Source organism: Elephantulus edwardii, unplaced genomic scaffold (assembly GCF_000299155.1).
Source record: "Elephantulus edwardii isolate Elephantulus edwardi_28Jun2011 unplaced genomic scaffold, EleEdw1.0 scaffold00007, whole genome shotgun sequence".
Taxonomy (NCBI): Eukaryota; Metazoa; Chordata; class Mammalia; order Macroscelidea; family Macroscelididae; genus Elephantulus; species Elephantulus edwardii.
The window spans coordinates 12524864-12545333 of record NW_006399757.1 but is presented as its reverse complement, the minus strand read 5'-3'; the positions used below and the strand labels follow the sequence as shown (position 1 = coordinate 12545333).

At 38.2% G+C, this 20470-nt stretch overlaps 1 pseudogene; it reads right to left on the bottom strand.

Moving 5' to 3' along the window:
- Window positions 1-8523: 8523 nt before the first annotated feature.
- On the bottom strand, window positions 8524-10122 carry LOC102851739 (annotated as a pseudogene).
- Between the last annotated feature and the right edge of the window lie 10348 nt (window positions 10123-20470).

The window sequence follows — 20470 nt, the reverse complement described above, 5'->3', positions numbered from 1 at the left end:
TGATAGCATAGAACAACCGCAACAACTTTTTTTTTAAGATCCAGTCATCCATGAAAGAATTTCACATATGTAACACCAAGGAAGAGGTCTCTCTGTGTTACACAAATTGTTTACCCTCAACAACTAATTGAATAATTGATGTGGCCAGAAAGAAAAATCTGGATCTGCTTCCAAAATATCACAGTCTTGCAAATCCCTTGGAGCACAGTTAACTCTGCAACACCTGATGTTCCAATAGCTAGAGGTGAATCAGTGAGAACTAGTAACTTCAAAGGCAATAAGGTAATGAGTTGTCATATTTGTTCTCTGTTTCACACACAGAGGGAGAGAGAAAGAGAGACAAGTATAAGAAAAGTGAGTTGTGAGTTCATAAAGTCATAGGTTTCAGACCTTTTGTTCATAGGGTCACTAGGAGTCATGCTCGACTCGACAGCAGCCACAACCACCACCACCACCTCTGGTCAATGTTACGTATGAAACAGGGCTAGTAAAACTCTTGAGTGGTACATACAGTTTATGTACTCAGCCGCTAATGAGAAGGCTAGGGATTTAATTTACCCAGAGACACCTTAAACAATAGGTTTGCAAAACTACATCTGAAAAACTAATTGTTAAAACTCTACAGAGTATAGTTCTTCTCTCACTCATATGTGGTCATCATAAATTGGAGTCTACTCCATGGAGAATCAGCCACGGGCCTGGTTTTCACTGCTGATACTAAACTTCCCCAAGACAATATGATTCCTGTGTAGTCCATCAATTGTGGTTAAACCTAAGTTAAACTGCTAAGAGATGCTACAGGAAAAATCTTAAATGAGTCTGGAAGCATCAAAGAAAGATGAAAAGAATACACAGACTACCAAAAAGAATTGGTTGACACTGAAAAATTTCAGAAAGTATCATATGTGTAAAAATCAGTGATAATGAAGGAAGAAGTACAAGCTGCACTGAAAATAAAGTGTCAGGAAGTAAGGCTCCAGGAATCGCTTTGACACTAAATGACATAACTAATAGATAAGGCTTCTGACATGCCAGAAGAGCTGTACAAGGATTGCTGTGTATTCCCATTCCTAAGAAAGGTGATCCAACAGAAGGTGGAAATCATCTAACAATAACGTTAGAATCACATGCAAGCAAAATATTGTTGAAGATCATGCAAAAATGGCTACAACAATATATTGAAAGAGAATTGCCAGAAATTCAAATTGGGTTTAGAGAAGACTATGGCAGCAGGGATATCATTGCTGGTGTCAGATAGATCCTGGCTGAAAGCAGAGAATACCACAACAATTCCTATTTGTGTTTTATTTATTATCAAAGCTTTTTGATTGTGTGGATCTTAACAAAGTATGGCTAAAATTAAGAAAAATGGGAATCTGAGATTACTTAATAATGCTCATACAAAGCTTGTGCCTAGATCAAGAAGTGATTGTCCAAATAGAACCAGGTAAGGCTACATAGATTAAAATCAGGAAAGGTGTACATCAGGGTTGTATCCTTTCTCTATACCTACTCCATCTGTATGCTGAGCAAATTATTTGAGAAGCTGGACTCTGTGAAGGAGAATGTGACATCAGGATCAGCAGCAAACTCAACAGCCTACATTATTCAGATGACACAATCTTGAAAGTGAGGACTTGAAACACTTGCTGTAGAAAATGATCGACTACAACACTTAATATGAATTGCATCTCAACATCAAGAAGACCAAAGGCCTTAACACTGGGTCAATTAGTCACATAATGATAAATGGAGAAAAAACTGCAATTGTCAACTCTTTCCCCTTACTAGGATCCACAATCAACACCCTTGGTACCAGAAGGCAGGCAATCAAGAAATGTATTCAACTGGGAAAGTCTGACGTCAGGAACTTCTCCAAATTACTGAGGAGCAATGATGCCAATTTGAATATTAAGGTGCACCTGATTCAAGGCATGATCCTTTTTAGTCATTTGCTATGTATATTCAAGCTGGAAAAGAACTAGGAATGATAGAAGCGGGTGTGGGGGCGTGGGGGTGGGGAATGGTGCCGTTGAGTGGTGTTAGAGAGGATTACTGAATATCCCATTGACTGCCAAGAGAACAAACAGATATGTCTTGGAAGAAGTTCAACCAGAATGCTCCTAAGAGGCAAAAGATGGTGAAACTTTTTTCCATGTACTTCGGGCATGCTGCTAAGAGAGCTTATTCCTTGGAAAGGAACATAATGCTTGGGTTTTAATTAGGTTACTGTCCTTTCAAATTTATTCTAGAAATTTGATAGCTAGCTAGCTAGCTAGATAGATATGCATATATTTTATGTTGTTAGAGTTTGGAAGCAGAAGTGGCATCTACTTCCTAAACAATATGTCTCTGAAAACTGTGAACTTTGATAAGTGTTGATAGTTACAGAAAGGCTTCAGGCCTTTTGCTCATAATGTCGGTATGAGTCGTGCTCGACTCAATGGCAATCAATCAACAATAACAACATATTATTACATATTGTCGTGTTGGAACCAACTCATGGCCGACCTTTCAGTGGGTTTTGGATGCTATAAACAGAAAGAGATTGTCCATCTTCATCCGTAGAGGACCTGGTGGATTAGAACCACTTGTCTTTGGTTAGCAGTACAACTCCTTGCCCTAGCTAACATGTATGCACATGATGTTATTGTTGCTGTTGAGTACCATCAACTCAGAACTGACCCACAGCTGACTCTTCAATGGGTATTCAGAGGCAGTAAATGGTGCAGAAGATTGCTCTCCTTTCTCACACAGAACTGTTGGTGGATTTTTTAACAACATACCTTAGCATCAGCAGTTCAGTTTCTTACCACTAAGCCACCGGAGCTTATCCTGTATGTGTACATATATTTTACACATGTGAATTAATACATTATTTTTCTTATTTATATAGATATATATCCTAAATTTCAGTTGGATGAAAATGAAGATCTAATTTTTTCTCTAATTCACTCACTCTTTGTCATGTATCCTTCAACCCCAGATTCTGTATACTCAAGATAAAAACTATAGATATTATATTTTTGAAAGGAAGCCTTCCTCATAATAGCTGGGATTTAGAGTATTTTCCACTAAGTCATTTGGTCCTTTTTTTCCCCTTTTTTTAAGAGTAGGCCGGACTTTGACATCCTTCTTCCCGTTTTTTAGCTAGTAATGTGTTTGATTCAGACTGAAACTTTGAATATTGTACTGGAGTGCTGAGAAGCAAAAGGAAAGAAATTAAGGTGTTGAATAGAAGATTTCAAAGATCAGCACAGGAAGACAAAGCAAAGCATTATAATGAAGTATACAAAGAGCTAGAGTCAGAAAATAAAAAAGGCCTAACTTGCTTCACGTTTCTTAAGCTGACAGAAATGAAGAACAAATTCAATTCTTGGATTCAATACTTAAAGATGCTATGGGCAGAATATTATATGATCCAGGAAGCATTAAAAAAAGATGGGAGGAGTATTAGAGAGTCACTGTACCAAAAAGAATCAACTGACACAAGAAAATTTTTAGAAAGAGCATATGATCAAGAGACAATGGTGATGAAGGAGGAAGTTCAAGCTGCTCTCAAGGAATTGGCTAAAAATAAGGCCCTAGGAATTGACAGCATACCTATCAAAATATTTCAGCAAATAAATGCTACCCTGGATGTGCTGACCAGGTTGTGCCAAGAAATCTGGAGGACAACGACTTGGCCAACGGACTGGAAGAGGTCCATATTTTTATCTGTCTCCAAAAATGGTGACCCAACAGAATGTAGAAACTATCAAACAATATCACACACAAGCAAAATCCTGCTGAAGATTATCCAAAACCAACTGGAACAGTACATAAATATAAAGGGAGCACAGGAGAAGAATACCCAGAATGAGATAAATTGATACAGTAACTGGGGCAATTGGGGTTGATGTGTCAGAATTGATGAGACTGGCTCAGGACATGGAGCAGGGTTCAGAAATGCTGTACATAGATAGGGTCACTATGGGTCACAGGTAACTTGGCGGCACATAACAACAACAAACTGTAAGGACAGGCTGGATTTAGAAGAGACCAAGGCACTAGAGACATTATTGCCAAAGCCAGACAGATCTGGCTGAAAGCAAAGAGTACCAGAGGAATGTTTATCTAAAATTTATTGTCTATGCAAAGACATTTGACTGAGTAGATCACAACAAATTGTGGCTATCCTTGAGAATAATGGCAATACCAGAACACTTGATTGTACTCGTACATAACCTATACTTGGACCAGGAGGCAGTTGTCAGAACAGAGCAAGGAAGCACTGCACGCTGAATGTTTCAAAATTAGGAAAAGAGTGCATCAGGGATGCATCCTATCTCCATACCTTTTCTTTTTTTTGTTTTTTATATGTTTAATATAAATATATTTTATATACTTTTACACAATAAAATGAAAATAACAGGAAAAAATATATAAGTATTCAAATTAAAAGAAGCTCACAGTATATTCATGGGCTCCATTATTTCTTCTTTCTATGATCTCATTTTTTCCCATTCATTCATTTCCCCCTTCCTTCCACTGCTTTCCCTGCCCAGTGTTGTTTTATTCTCTTTCTCTTTATTTATAACTTCTGTTTATCCAACAATCCTTCTGTTGCCTCTGTCAGTTCCTCTAAGTTTATCCTTTGTAAGCACATCCAATTTCAGTGAATAATTAAACAAAGGTGGGCAAGTTTATAAACACAGGCCTATATTAATCAATACATACAAAATACTCACTGTGGATTAAGATGAGTAAATAAAAGAGGTAAAGAGATATTTTTCTTTTAGTGGGGAACGAAGAGGTAAACCATTGAGATGCTATGCAGCACAAAATAAAATCTATAACCTTTTCAAACTATACGCAGAACAGATGATTCGGGAGGCTGGGCTTTATGAGGAGGAGTGTGACATTAGGATTGAAGGAAGATTCATCAAAAACTTTGCTTGCCAAAACTGAGAAGGACCTGAAGTATTTGCTGCAGAAGGTCAAGGATGGTAGTCTTCAATATGGATTGAAGCTTAACAACTACTAGAAGACAAGGATTCTCAACATTGAGCCAATTGTCAACATCATGAGAGATAGAGAAGAGATTGAGACTTTAAAAAAAATTTTTTTAATTTATTTTATTATTTTTTGTGTATGTATCATCAAATCGGATCGACTGGTTTAGGAGGAGACTGTCCCTCCTTCTCCAGCAGAGCATCTGGTGGATTCAAACCTCATGCCTCTGGGATTACAGTGCAGTTTCTTGCCACCAGGCCACCAGAGCTCCCTTGAGATTGACACTTTTAACAATTTCAACTTGCTTGGTTCCACATTCAACAACTTCTGGCTCTAGTAGTCAGGAAATGAAAAGATCAATTCCATTGGGGAAGTTTGCTGCCAGGATCTCTCCTGAGTGCTGAGGAGCAATGATGTCAGTCTGGAGAACAATTGCCTAGTGGCAAGAAGTTGTGCTGCGATCCTCAGTAAACATGATTCAAATCTACCATCTGCTTAACCTGAGGAAGATGAGCAATTTCGTTCCATGCTATTAACTGCCTTTGCAAACCATCAGGAGGGCCAGCTATGGGTCACTTCCCACTCAATGGTGGATACTTAGCGAGTAAATGTGCTCTTCTTTCGACAATTAATACACATCTGATTTCAGGAGATTTGTTACAGTTCCCACAATGTAACAATGCTCTCCCCATTTTCTTTCTGTGATTGTCATTCTCATTCACCCAAACTACTCACAAAAATCCAAAATGTTATGGTTCAGTAATTGAGCATATAGATTTTTCAATTCATAAAAATCAGGGTTTGCATCTTAGCTCTTCTCTCTTTTGCTTTGGAGATTATACTAACTGTAATATTAACTTTTTAAAACTTTTACTTCTTTATATGTAACATTATGGGCAATGATTGTGTCAAGCTTATCAGATTGCATCTGGAAGTTATGATGTATTAGCATAGCTGAAATATAGGAAGTTTATCTTTTTTTTCTTAAGTATTTATTGGCATTTATTGTGAGCGACGCAGTCGACAGAAGCATGGCTTCAGCAACACTCCAAAAGTACTCCTTTCCTCTCTCTAGCAAACAGGCTCAAGTTAACTTTATACACACTCATCTTACCCCATCACACCCTTTACCAGGCCTTCCCACAAGGTATGGATAATCAGACCACGCACCCTTCTACTTCTAATTAGTTTAAGCTGCAACTCAAATTGAAAGTATATTATAAGTCATTACCCTAGAATGGAGGTAGTTCACAAGTCAACTGGGAATCAGAACCCTTGGACCAAGATGCTTAATTCAAGTAAGCTGAATTCTTCCAAGAACTTAGGTTACCTTCACTCTTGTAATATCCCTCTTGGTAACGGAATGTAAACTGGACCACAGTTTGAGAAGTCTTCCTTTTTCTCCTAAGGTCCTTTATTCCTTCTCCTTAAGATTGAATTAACCAGCAGTTTCTTCTGAACTTAGATTTCTTGAATTTTCCTTCCTTTTACTAGCTACTAGAACAAAACAAAAACAAGGTAGAGTGTGCTTCATGGAGATGCTGTGGAATGATGAGGCAGCAGGAATGCCTTCCAATCTCTAAACTCCTTTTTTTTCCAAATAGAAGTACCTTGAAGTCAATTTTTTCCCCTAAAAGGTTTAATAATATAAGGAAAGACTGGAGGACTCTATTGTTGTTGTTGTTATGTGCTATCGAGTCGTTTGCTACTCATGGCAACCTTATGTACAACAGCCCTAAACCCTGCTCTATCCTGTGCCAATGACATTGCCCCTGACACACCAATCCTGATTACCCCAGTCACTGAATCAGTTTGCCTCATAGAGGGTCTTCGCCTCCTGCCCTGTCCCTCCACCCTACCAAGCATGATGTCCCTCTCCAAGGACCTGTCTCTCCTTACAACATGTCTAAAGTATGTCAGACGAAGCCCCAGAAGCCTTGCCTCCAAGGAGCAGCCTGGTTTAACCCTCTCTGGGATGAATCTGTTTGTTTTCTTGGCAGTCCAGGGTACATTCAATACTCTTCTCCAGGACCACAGCTCAAAGGCATCAATTCTCCTTCTATCCTCCCTAGTCATTGTCCAACTCTCTGATGCATAACCAGTGATTGTAAAGACCATGGCCTGTATCAGGTGCACCTTAGTCTCCAGAGGGACACCATTGCTCTTGAGTACTTTAGAGAGGTCCCTAACAGCAGACTTTCCCATCACAATACATTTTTTTTATTTCCTGGCTGCTGGTGCCAAGAGTGTTGACCATGGAGCCAAGCAAACTGAAGCTGTGAACAATCTCAATCTCTTTGCCATCCATCCTGATGCTACCAATTGGTCCAGTGGTGAGAACCTTTGTCATCTTGACATTGAGCCTCAGTCCAAACTGAAGGCTGTAGTCCTTGACCCTCTGCAGCAAGTGCAGTTTCGGCAAGCAGGGTTGTGTCATCTGCATAACACAGATTGTTAATAGATCTTCCACCAATCCTGATGCCACACTTCTCCTCATAGAGCCCAGCCTCTTGGATAATCTGCTCTGCATACAGGTTGAAAAGTATGGAGATAGGACACATCCCTGGAGTACACCCTTCCCAATTTTGAACCATGCAGTGTTACCCTGCTCTGTTCTGACTACTGCCTCTTGGTCCAAATATAGGTTTCGCATTAGCACGATTCAATGTTCTGGGATTCCCATTCTTCTCACAGTCAGCCACAGTTTGTTATGATTCACACAGTCAAACGCCTTTGCATAATCAATGAAATACAGATATACATTCTTCTGGTATTCCCTGCTTTCAGCTAAGATCCATCTAACATCAGCTACAATATCTCTAGTACCATGACCCCTTCTAAACCCAGCCTGGACTTCTGGCAGTTCTCTGCTGATGTGCTGTTCCAGTCATTTTTTGGATAATCTTCAGTAGAATCTTGCTTGCATGTGAAATCAATGATATTGTTTCTGTAGTTTCCGCCCTCAGTTGGGTCACCCTTCTTTGGAATGGGGACAAATATAGATCTCTTCCAGTCAGTTGGCCAAGGGCTGGAATAATTTCTAGAGACGGTTCACTGCTAAAGTACCAAGACAGATTATCATATGAACAAGCCTCTCTTTCCTAGTGCTCTTCCCTGAACAGATATGTTCTCAAACAAGATGGAAACTACAAATGAAGCTTATTTCTACTGCACTTGCAGGACTTTTCCCAGTGCCAGTTATCTGAGTTTCAATCGATGAGTGCTATTTGAAGGTTTTTCATCCACTATATATTCATAGGCTCTCAGTGGATTTCTCAATCATGAAGATGCTAACAAAAGCATTTTCCAGTGATCGAAGTAAACAGTTATTAACTTAGCATGGATCCTCCAGTGTTGCTAAAGGCTGAATTCTAGCTGAAGGATTTCAACACATCTGTAGATTTGATGGTGAAAAGAAGAGAAAATGCTTGCAGTTTTTGTTTTCGTTCATAGACAAGCAAGGTGCTCTTCTGGTAGGCCTCTCTTAAAGTGCTAAGAGTCATTCTACAAGAGAAACACTTAAACACTTCAGGTATTTAAGGGATCTGTTCTCTTGTGGCTTCACAGATGTTCAGAGGCTACAACTCCAGCTGAAACTCATTCCGTATTCTTTACATTGATAAGGATCCTCACCAGTACGGATCCTTTGATGCTGATTAAGATGTGACTTCAGTGTGAAGCCTCTTCTACATTCATTACATTGATAGCATTTTGCACTGGAATAGTTTTGATGCTGTTGAAGGTGAGGGCACTGGTCCACATTTTCTCTACATAAATCACATTCATAGGTTTTCTCTTCTGAGTGAGTTTTGTAATGCTGAATAAGGTCTGTCCCATAATTAAAAGTTTTTCTGCATACATCGCACTTAGAAGGCTGCTTTTGTAACTTGAGCTTCTTATCCTCAAACACTCTTAAGTTCCAACTCTGCTTCTTCACAAACCATTTTTCTCACTCTTCTGGCCCATGTGGACAACCTGATGCTTGATTAGGCTGACATACTGAAAAATGATTTCTCCACATTCTTGACACTGATGGGATTTCTCTGGGTGTGGAGTCTCAGATGTCCAGCAAGGTGTGATCACCAGCCAAAGCACTTTCCACATTCGTTACACTTAAATGATTTCTTTCCACTGTGGACACTGTGATGCTGGACAAGATGAGATCTCACTCTAAAGGCTTTCCCACATAAATGGCAGACATAGGGCTTCTCACCCGTGTGGACTCTCTGATGTTGAGTGAGGTGCACACGCTGATTGTAGCTTTTCCACATTCACCCCATTTAAAAGGTTTTCCTCCTGTGTGGATGCGCTGGTGCTGGATAAAGTTTGAGGCTTGAAGGGAAAATTTACCGCAATCGTTACATTTGTTACCTCTCTCCCTAGCAATATCTGTTTTCTGAGAAGGTTTTGCCTTCATCTCCCCACCACCTTCTACCATGCCCTTAAAGTCACTAACTTCTGCCAAGTCTGGACTCTGGGGAACATTCCTTTCAGTGCTTTCTGATGTCATCCCGTGGGATTCGGCTTTGTCAGAAATCTGCGGTCCTGCAAATTCCAGGTTGTCATTCCGGGGCTCCTGATCATTTTCCTGCGGAGGATGAGCTTGCTGGGGCTCCTCTTTGGGCTGGCTGTCCGCGGGCAGGAGCTTCTCACTGAGGGCTTCCTGCACCGTTCCAGCGGGCACCGTCTTCCGGGGCAGCACTTCAGGACATGCAACAATCTGTTGGCTGCCTTCCTCAAGTTCTCTCTGTATATGTTCTACCACAGCCACCGCCTCGTCCCCACTTTCAGGGTGATGCTCTCGCACCCAGGTCTGGAACTCTTCGGGCAGGATGTTCAGGAACTGCCCCAGTACCAGCAGCTCCAAGATCTGCTCCTTGGTGTGCAGCTCCGGCCTCCGCCACTCACAGCAGAGCACCTGGAGTTGGCTGAGCGCCTCCCGGGTCCTGCCGCTTCAAGGTACTGGAAATGCTAGAAGCGCTGGTAAAAAGTCTCAAATGTTGGTGGACTGCACTCCTGCGTCCAGGTGCAGTCTTCTTCTTCCACCTTCACTATCAGGAGGTCTTGGGGCGAAGTCTGAGCTGGAGGGTCTAAGTCTGTAACTTCCCGGGATTCTGTCATTATCATTCCAACACGGAAAGATCAGGTCTACTTTGAGCTGTGTAAGATCTTCCGAAGAGCGCCTTGAGCAATGAAGTATATTGTGAACCAGCACCTTTCAAGCCACAGGAAGACTGACCGTCCAGCAGACAGTCTTCATTGGTCCCCAAAAGCAGCTGGGCTATCAGTACCCATTTGGACCTGGATTCCCTGGAACTAGCGTCCGGACACAAGGCCCAGTCCTGAGGAGCTTTCCAGGATTATCCGGCTCCTCAAAGCAGAATCTGAGAAGACACAGTTCTTAGAAACCGAAAAAAGCTGAAGCTGGCCACACCCAACAGTCCCTCGTTGGAAGTAAGCAACTCCAGTTGTTCCCAGGCCACCTGGGTTGGGCCAGAAATCCCACCTCTGAGAACACTTCGAGTCCTCTCTAGGAATCCCACAGGCCTTGGTCTCACAGGGTGCAGGAGGCTCTACCGCAAAGCAAGGCGTGCTCCAATCAGCGGGGAAGTGGGTGCGAGACATCCCACCTCCTGCACCGGGGCGGCTCCCTGGTGCCCCAAAACCATAGGTTCTATGTCACTAGAGCGGAAAAGAAAATTGTAAATTAAAAACATAGCCATCTCTACAGCTCAGTTCCTTTCCTTTCTCGGGCATGTAGGCAAGGGGCCTTAGGTGTAGAAGTTTATCTTTTATAACCATTTTAACTTTAAAATTTTGTTTGGGATTTTTTGGTTTTTTACTTGAGTTATTTATTTTTGGGTTGAAAGGCGAAGAGTAGAGTTAAAACAGAAGCTTCAAATCATATTTTTTTTTGCCTTATGTGTTTGGGCTTTATGAAAACGTTGTTGTTGTTGTTGTTGTTGTTGTTGTTGTTGTTAGGGACTGTCAAGTTGAGTACAACTCATAGTGACTATATGAAGAAGCAACTTATCTAAACCCCTTCCTCTCCTATGCCATTATCACACTTCCTGATACACTAGACTTTTTAAATTTTTTTATTAACAACTTTGATTCACAGTTACAAAGAAACACAGATAATGCTAGAGAAAATAATGCAATTTTTTCTTGCTAAAACTTCAAAACTTTTATTAACATGTTTTTTTGTCATGTCAAATGAATTTTACTTAGAATATTTGTTTCTTGGTTTCTTGGGGCTGCTGCTCATAGCAATCCTAGGCACTCTGAACCCTGTCATATCCTGAGCCAGTCTCACTGTCTCTAACACATCAAACCTTATTACTCCAGTTACTGTGTCAATCCATCTAGTCCAGGGTCTTTCTCTCATACCCTATCCCTCCATCCGTCCAAATACGTTGTCCTTCTCCAAGGACTGGCCCCTCCTGCTTCATGCCCACAATATGTTAGAAGGAGCTTTAAATCCTTTCCTTCAAGGAGCAACTTGATTTCACCCTCTCCAAGACAGACCTCTTTGTTCTCTTGGTAGTCCATGATATGTTCAATACTCTTCTCTAGCACCACAACTCATAGGCTTCACTTCTTCTTTTCTAATTCTTATTCATTATCCAGCTTTCTGATGCAAAGTAAGTAATTGTGAAGATCATTACTCTGCTGCCATTTGAAATACCAGTGCATATCCTCCAGCATCTCAGCAACACACAAACTACCAAATTATGGGAATTAACAGACAGGCCGCTCCCTATCGTGGAATTGAAGTCCAGCCTCCCATGTGACAGCCACTGAACAAGAGAAACCATTTCACATATCAGTTGAAAGCAGCAATAAATTTACTTGTGTTTTATTGTTAATACAATGGCATTTTATTGTGTACATCATAACAAATTATTGATAACATTGAGAAGTATGGGAATCCCAGAACACTTAATTGTTCTCATGAGAAACCTGTACATAGACCAGGAAGAAGCTGCTGATACAGAATAAAAGGACATTTGAAGGATTAAATTCAGGAAATGAGTGTGTCGATGTGGTATCCTTTCTCCATAGGCTGCATAAGGCTGCATGCAGAGCACATCGTTCAAGAAGCTGGGCTATATGGAGAAGAATGTGGCATCAGGATCGGAGTAAGAATCATCAGTAACCTGCTATTTGCATATTACACAACCTTGCTTGCAGAAAGTGAAGAGAACTTGGAACAAGAACATCAAAGACTACATTTCAACAACAAGAAGCAAAAATCCTCACAACTGGACCAATGGGCAAAGGTAAGACTAGAGTTTTCAACTATTTCCTTTTGCTTAGAGTCATCCTCAATTTTCATGGAAGCAGCACTCAAAAAATCAAATGAACCATTACATAAGGCAAATCTGCTGTCAAGGATCTCTTTTAAAAGCTGAAAAGCACAGATGTTGTTGCTTTGTCTTGTCAAGTTAGGCCTGATTCATATTGGGTTATCAGAGACAGTTTTGTCACGCAGAAGGAGATTGCCCATCTTTCTCCCTCAGAGCATCTCATAGATTTGAACTACATGCCTTCAGAATTGCAGCACAGCTTCTTACCACTAGGCCACCAAAGAGCATGGATGTCAGGTTAAAATTCAAGGTGCACCTCAGACAAACCCTGAAATTTTCCATTTCTCTCTACGCATTTAAAACTTGAGCAGTGGGCAAGGAAAAACTTAGAAAATGGATGCTCAAGTTTGGACATTGGCAAGTAATACTGAATTTAACATGGCATGCCAAGCAAATAAACTAATATGTCTTGGAGGAAGTAGAACTATAGTACTCATTAGAGGCAAGTATAGTGAAATGTCACTGCACATATTTTGAGGATATTGACAGAAGATAGCAGTTCTTGAAAAGAGATATGCTTGGCAAATAGGAAAGTCAGTGAAAGCGAGGAAGACTCTCAATGAAATGAAATGGATTGACAGATACTACAACAATGGGCATGAGGATGGCACAGGATAGAGCAAAATTTTGATCTGTTCATAGATTTACTAGGGGTCATACTTTACTGGATAGTGGCTCATAACAACAATCTTTTGGCCAGTAAATAATTGAAGAGCATATGAAGTCTGATGTATCTGAAAAATTACTACATATTTAATACATTGTATTTCAGCTGAACTAGTTTTAACACTTATACTTTTATTTACCAAATAAATACTAAGTTTTAAAAAATAGTCTTTAGAAACTCATTATTAATAGTAAAGTACACATTGATAGTACCCAAGAGTCTAAAATCATTAATTATTGCTTTTTGCAGGATACCTACACTAGTCTTTTCAGGGAAAAACAAAATTTTGTGGTTGGCTGCAATTATAGAATAAAGTCTTGCAGATAGGCTGATACTTTATAGAAAATAAAAGGAGCGAAGAGGACCATGTTTCTTTTATTTGTTTGGAGATGATGCATGCTCCAGATCAATAACTATAACCCCACATAACTCACAAATACTAAGCAATTTTATTTCATAATAGGTTGTGGAAAGTGACCACATTTTGCATTTCCTGACTTTGTGGTGGTTTGGAGCTTTCAGCGGCTCCATCAACATAAAGAAAATGAGAGTCTAGTGATCTTAACCTTCAGAGAACTGCAAAAATACATGGAAAAGCTAACAAAGAAGGAGGAAGCAGACAGATCTATATCGCAGTTCAAATTTCAGCACAAACATCTCCACATATACTTTCATATTATATTGAAGGGCTTCAAACTTTTAAAAGTTATACATGCCAAACTATTAGCTCTTGGAACCTATTAGTACTTTTAGAAGTTAATGATGCTGCACTGTCCTCAGGCAAAGAGATTATCCTTTTGGGTTATGTTACATTTGAGTTCACTGAGTTCATCATTTGATTAGTTGATGATGAGTGCTTAATAATTTTCAACTTCAGTTATTGAAGAAAATAAATTAATAATAAAGAACTTTATCACATTTTCAGCTCAATCTGTTGGAATAATGAGGTTGACATTGTCAGAATATTGTTGGTTATTCTTAATAATCTTACGCCTTAAAATTATGATTAAACCTAAATAGTTGTCAAAATTGCATAGTGCTATTGTTGTTATTGTTAGGTGCCATTAAGTAGACCCCTCACTCATAATTATTCTATATACAACAGAAGAAAACTTTACCAATCCTGTGTCATTCTCAGTTCTCTGCTGTGTTTATGACATTGTTGCTGTCACTGTGTCAATTTCTCTTAATAGTCTTCCTCCCTCTTATCAACTCCCCTTTTACCAAACATCATGTCCTTGTCCAAGCATTAGTCCCTCCTGAGAACATGACCTACAGTATTTAAAACTAATTTTTACCACCCATGCTTCTTAGAGGCTTTTAAAGACAGATTTACTTCTAATAAAGTAGATTTGTTGGTTCTTTTGGCAGTCTGTGGAATATTCAGTAGAACTCATCGTCAACACCACAATTCAAAGGTACAAATGGTCTGTCAGTCTTAAGAAAGACTTCGTTGTCTAAATTTCACATGCATAGGATGCAACTGAAAATATCATCACTTGAATGAGTAACACCTTAGTCTTTAAACTGACATCCTTGCTCTTTAATACTTTGAAGAGCTCCTTGACAGAGCTTTTTCCAATGGAACATGTCTGAATTTCTTGACTTCTGTTGTTATGGGTGTTGATTACAGATCCAAGTAAAATTAAATCATTGACTAATTCAATCTTGATTTTGTTAATCAACGAGGATTACATGGTAAGATACATTTAATATAGTGATAATTGGATGTTTGAGAATTGTTAAAATGGATACACTGATTATAACAGTGGGCTCCAATAGGTTTGAGATTATGAAGACGGAACAAGATAGAGCAAGGTATTAATCATTGTTTATAAAGTAATTTGGAATGGCAATTGACTTGATGACACCTAACAACAACAACAAACAGTAAGAAATTGAGCAAGTGGAAAAGTAACATATTTGTTTGATATTAAGATAAAAATGTTAACTTATTTTAGTATAAATAAATGAAAGGTAAATAGTATTTTATTTCTATTTTGCTGAAGTAATAGTTAAGATGAATAAGAAATACTATAATCCTCATGGCTGCACAGTAATAATAAGTTAATGAAACACCAGTATACCACGTGGAATTACATAAGATTCACGGAATCATTTCTTGAAATCTCCTCATAGCTGTGAGTTAACTAGCAACAGGGCCATCTAAGTATATAAAAGAAATAATGTTCTCGCCTTGTTATCCTTTATTTGACCTTTCACTAAACAGTTTTTTGGGTCCAAGTTGCAGAATTGGTCCAAACTCATTGTTATCTTGACCTACAAACTTCATATTAACATGGCTGTTAATGAAAAAAATGAATAATTTGCATCACCATTGATTAAACTTGCCTAGTGACTCAAACTTTGAAAACTACATAATAAGCAAGGTACTACACATTTTGTTTTGCATTTCATGATAGAACGTGTTAGTGGTTTAAGCATTAGTTATGTATTTCCCCAAGTAATCCTTGGAATTTATTTAAATTTTAATATGACTCTAGCTGAACTTCATATATGCCCTCCAGCCTACACAGGGCATATGCTATAAATATATACCATGTTTCCATTCATTGTTACTTTACTGATTTTTTATATTTCAGAAGAGTTTAAAACATACTTAAGTGCCTGACTTTCATAAACCTATATTTTGATTAATATGTTGGAAGTTTGACAAAATGTTTGTTTTTAATTTCTAAAAGGAACTAATCCATATTAAAAATTAAATGGTTGCATTTAAACAAAAAAACAACTCTGGCTGCTTATTAAGCTAGAGTTGTCCATAAAAACATTTTTGGCTGCCCTACAACAAAAGGAAGATTTATCTAAGCTACACTATTGAAAAATCCATTTAGGCTGTCAACAAGTATGTCAAATATCAACCCAATATGATTTAAAGATCCAAAGCAATAAAAGAGAAATACTCCTTGGGCACTTGTAGAATCCACATGACTTCAAAGAATCAGAAGAGAGGGACAGCCTGGCACTGGCATATAAGAAAGTTCAACAGTTGCCTGGTAAAGTGGACTTTTGGGACTGATCAAGTTCTCCAGTGTCTCCGTGTGTGTATATCCTGGACAGCCCAGATATGACCCCCCATTTTCTTAATTCTGTCCACCAAGTGTACACATTCCTACTCAGTTTCCATGCCAGTTCACCTTTACACCTACAGCTTTATTAGTCTCATTTTAAGTATATTCTGTATTGTTATTTGCTTTCTTTTCCCGCCCCCAACGTCCTTTTCCCTTTATCAGATACACAGAAATTGATCATTTGCCACAGCTTTTAAGGATAATAAATGATTAAAATGTTATTCTTGTCCTTAGGAAGTTCACAATCTAACAAACAATAAAATTATTAAAGAAATACTAGACTCTGACAAAAATATTTTTACTTACAACCTATAATTTTATAGTTACAATGTTTTTATTACTAAATTCCTCTAACATATTATTTAGTCCTCAAACCCTCTATTTTCTTAGGTCTAAATTATTACTTTTTATTCATAGATAACTAAAGTTATAAACTTTGATCTTCAATTTACTGTGATAGTAATAAAACAAATCACTATTTTAATAACAAACATGAACGCGTTAATTTGGAAATTACGTTCTTTGACTTCTTGGGAAGATCAGTGTTGCTTGTTCCATTTACTATTAGAATCTCATCTTAGAAATAAGACTCTAACATTTTGGCTGTAATCCCATATCAAAGTAAGAAGGAGGTAAAAACAAAAGACATTTCAAGAGTTTTGTATATAAATAATGCATATGTACTTAATTATTTGTATTGTCTTTATGAAATTAAAATATTTGCATTTGTAATCATGCCTACTACTTTCTCCTTTAATGTAATAAAATAAACTAGACTGTAACTAGGGTACAGAATTAAAGATTCAACTTTTTCTGTTGGAGAAACTAAATCCATTCTCAATGGCTTTCAAAGAAATAATAACAACTATATCTTTTTTAAAAAAACAAATTCATGATGAAATTAATTTTCTACCAACCAGGATTATTCACTCTTTACATCTTCTGTCTTGGACGAGTGAGTGCTGTAAAGATGGCTAAATACCCAAGTTAAGCCAATCTTGTATTATTCCACATTTATTATTTTAGGTATATGAAGAAACTTTCAAGGAATGACAGAAATTAGGAATTCATAAAATGAAAAATTGATAGATTTGATGTTAAAGTTTAAGACTTTGCATGATAAAATGCTCCATGAATAAATGTATTTTTTAAATATTAAAATTAAGAAAAGTATAAGCAGTAATAAAGATAAAAACCGAGCCTAGTGGAATGAAAAATGTAGCTAAAATAAAGAGGTTCAGCAAAGAATAACAAAAACTGTTTATTTTAAAACTCTAATTTAATATATACTCTCCCTATAATGTTGATTGGAAAATTAAAGAGAGAGAATATTTAAAAACAGGGACATGATCAAGGGTATAATAAAGGGTTTTTAAAAATAAATAGGTACAAAAATATTAAAGCTTTAAGTATACATTTCCTAGGGGGAAAAAGAAATATTGCAAAAAGTGACTAAAAAAAAATAAACCAAAACAGTCTCTGGTGGCCTAGTAGTAAGAAGCTGTGCTACAATCTCAAAGACACATGGTTCAAATTCATCAGCTGCTCCTTGGGAGGAAGATGGGCATAATCTCTCATGCCATCAATTGCTTATGAAAACCCACTGGAGGGTCAGACTTCGTGGGCATCTCAGAGATGTTGGACAGCTCGAGGCCTTCCTCATCCAGCAGCCAAGGCTTCACATATTTAAGTGTGAATATTGTTGTAACTATCGATCAAAACCTCACAGAAGAAACACCAGGTTCAATAGTTTTTCAGGAACATTTTATCAAACATTCCAGAAATACAAATTTTTAGACATAAGTAGATAAAAGGTATATATTACCAAGTTATTAAGACTAACAATACTATATTATTCTATATTAAGACTAACTGAGGAGGACCTGAAGCTCTTGCTGCAGAGAGTAAAGGACTGCAGTCTTCGATATGGATTGAGGCTCAATGTCAAGAAGACAAAGATTCTCACCTCTGGACCAATTGGTAGCGACAGGATGGATGGTGAAGAAATTGAGATTGTTCACAGCTTTAGTTTGCTTGGCTCCACAATCAACACTCTTGGCACCAACAGCCAGGAAATTAAAAGGCACATTGCCATGGGAAAGTCTGCAGTTAGGGACCTCTCCAAAGTACAGAAGAGCAATGGTGCCTCTCTGGAGACTAAGGTGCGTCTGGTATAGGCCATGGTCTTTGCAATCACTTATTATGCGTCAGAGATCTGGACAATGACCAGGGAGGATTGAAGAAGAATAGATGCTTTTGAGCTTTGGTGTTGGAGAAGAGTGCAGAGGGTACCATGGGCTGCTAAGAAAACAAACAGATTCAGCCTGGAGAGGGTTAAACCAGGCTGCTCCTTGGAGGCAAGGATTCTGAGGCTTCATCTGACATACTTTGGTCATGTTGTAAGGAGAGACCGCTCCTTGGAGAAGGACATCATGCATGGTAGGGTAGAAGGACAGCGCAGGAGGTGAAGGTCCTCTGGAAGGTGGATTGATTCGGTGACTGGGTTAATTGGGATGGGAGTGTCAGAGACAGTGCAATTGGCACAAGACAGAGCTGAATTTAGAGCTGTTGTACATAGAGTCACCATGAGTCGCAAGCGACTCGAAGGCACATAACAACAACAACAACAACAACATACTTTGAAACCCAAACAGCACAGTGGTTACATGCTTGACTGGTAACTGAAAGGTCAGTTAACACACCAATCACTCCAGGGAGAAAAAAGATCAAGTTGAAATCAACTCAGTAGCAAGGGCAATGATCAAAGTTCATATTCTGCCAAAGGGTAATTTTACAAACAAAGTTTAATTCAGAGAAATAAATGCACTATCCTGGTGGCCTAATGGTAAGAATCTATACTGCAATCCCAAAGGCACACACTTCAAATTAATCAGCTGTTTTGAGGGCAAAGAATGGGCAATCTCCTTCCATAATTTACAGCCTCAGAAATCCACTGGAGGGTCTGTTTTAAGTTGGTTTTGACTCAACAGTGATGAGGTAAAACATGGTGCAAATTTCGAATCACCTACAGCATGGTTCATCCCAATTAATGGCTACTTTCTATGTGCCAGAGTAGAATTGTGCTCTGTAATTGTTCTTTGACTGGTTCATAGAGTCAGACTTACATCTAAGGCATGTTTAAATGGTCTTGAATTCTGAAGCTTTTATTAAGAGCTGAGCTAAATACATTAATAATCTCTACAATCCAAGGCTTTCAGCAAGTAAGAATTTCTAGCGAATTTGAAGAATAAAAGAACTTATCCTTTATCAAGGGCATCTGTGCATACATAGGTGGTAGTGGTGATGGGGAAAGGGAATGGACAACTTAAACATCTGATTTAATTATTAAAAGCTAGATATCTAACTTAACACCTACACTTAGATCTTTCGTTCTAATGATTAGTTGGAGTCAATTCATCCAGGGTAAGCAAAAGCTGATTATGTACCTCTCTTCCCAAATCTATGATTTTTTTTGGTAGTTCATAATTGGCCACCACTCATCACCATCAAATAATTCCAACTCAGAATAACTCTCCATTGGGTTTCTAAGGCTGTAAATATTAATAAAAGGAAACTGACTGTGCATTTTTATTTCACAGAGCTACTGATGGATTTGAATTGTGGTCGAATCACAGTCTCTTGGTTAGCAGTAAAACGTGCAGCAAGAGTTCCTTTAATTGGTCATAGTGGAAGAATTTACATCATCGAAACTGATAAATACTGTAAATCAAGGATTTGCATGCCAGGGGTTGACTAGATAGAGAACTGAGTTGAAGCAATTAGAAAAGAAAATAGAGAAAAGGAGTAATTGAGTTATGAGTAAGAGAATAGGCATTACCTGATAATTTCCCACATAGAAAACACAACAAATGCATAAATTGTCTATTATAATTGCAATAGACTTTGCCAAGTGTTAGGTTATAAGAGAATTTAATGAAAATAAATTAACAATAGCTACAAATATCGACAAGGATCCAATTTTAAGCATTCAAATAATAAAGTTCAATCTTTACAGAGTTCAAATAGAAAAACTTAATGACATAGACATATTGAACTATTTATGAAAGTAAATTTCAAAATAATAATTAACTTGGTGGAAAAGATATAGTTAAGGGCTGTAATTAGGGAGAAAAATATAGACATCTTCCATAAGAAAATAAAAGAAAACTTTAATAAGTAGAAAAACACTTACAATAAATATAACAAGCCTTTTATGGAAATATAATTGTCTGACTGGCAAAGATACCACCTATAGTCAGCTTGATGTCTTCTGAAACCACCAGAAACTCTGCCTCAGGCTAGGTGTCTCACCTCTCCACATACACCTAGATCACCTCTCCACTTAC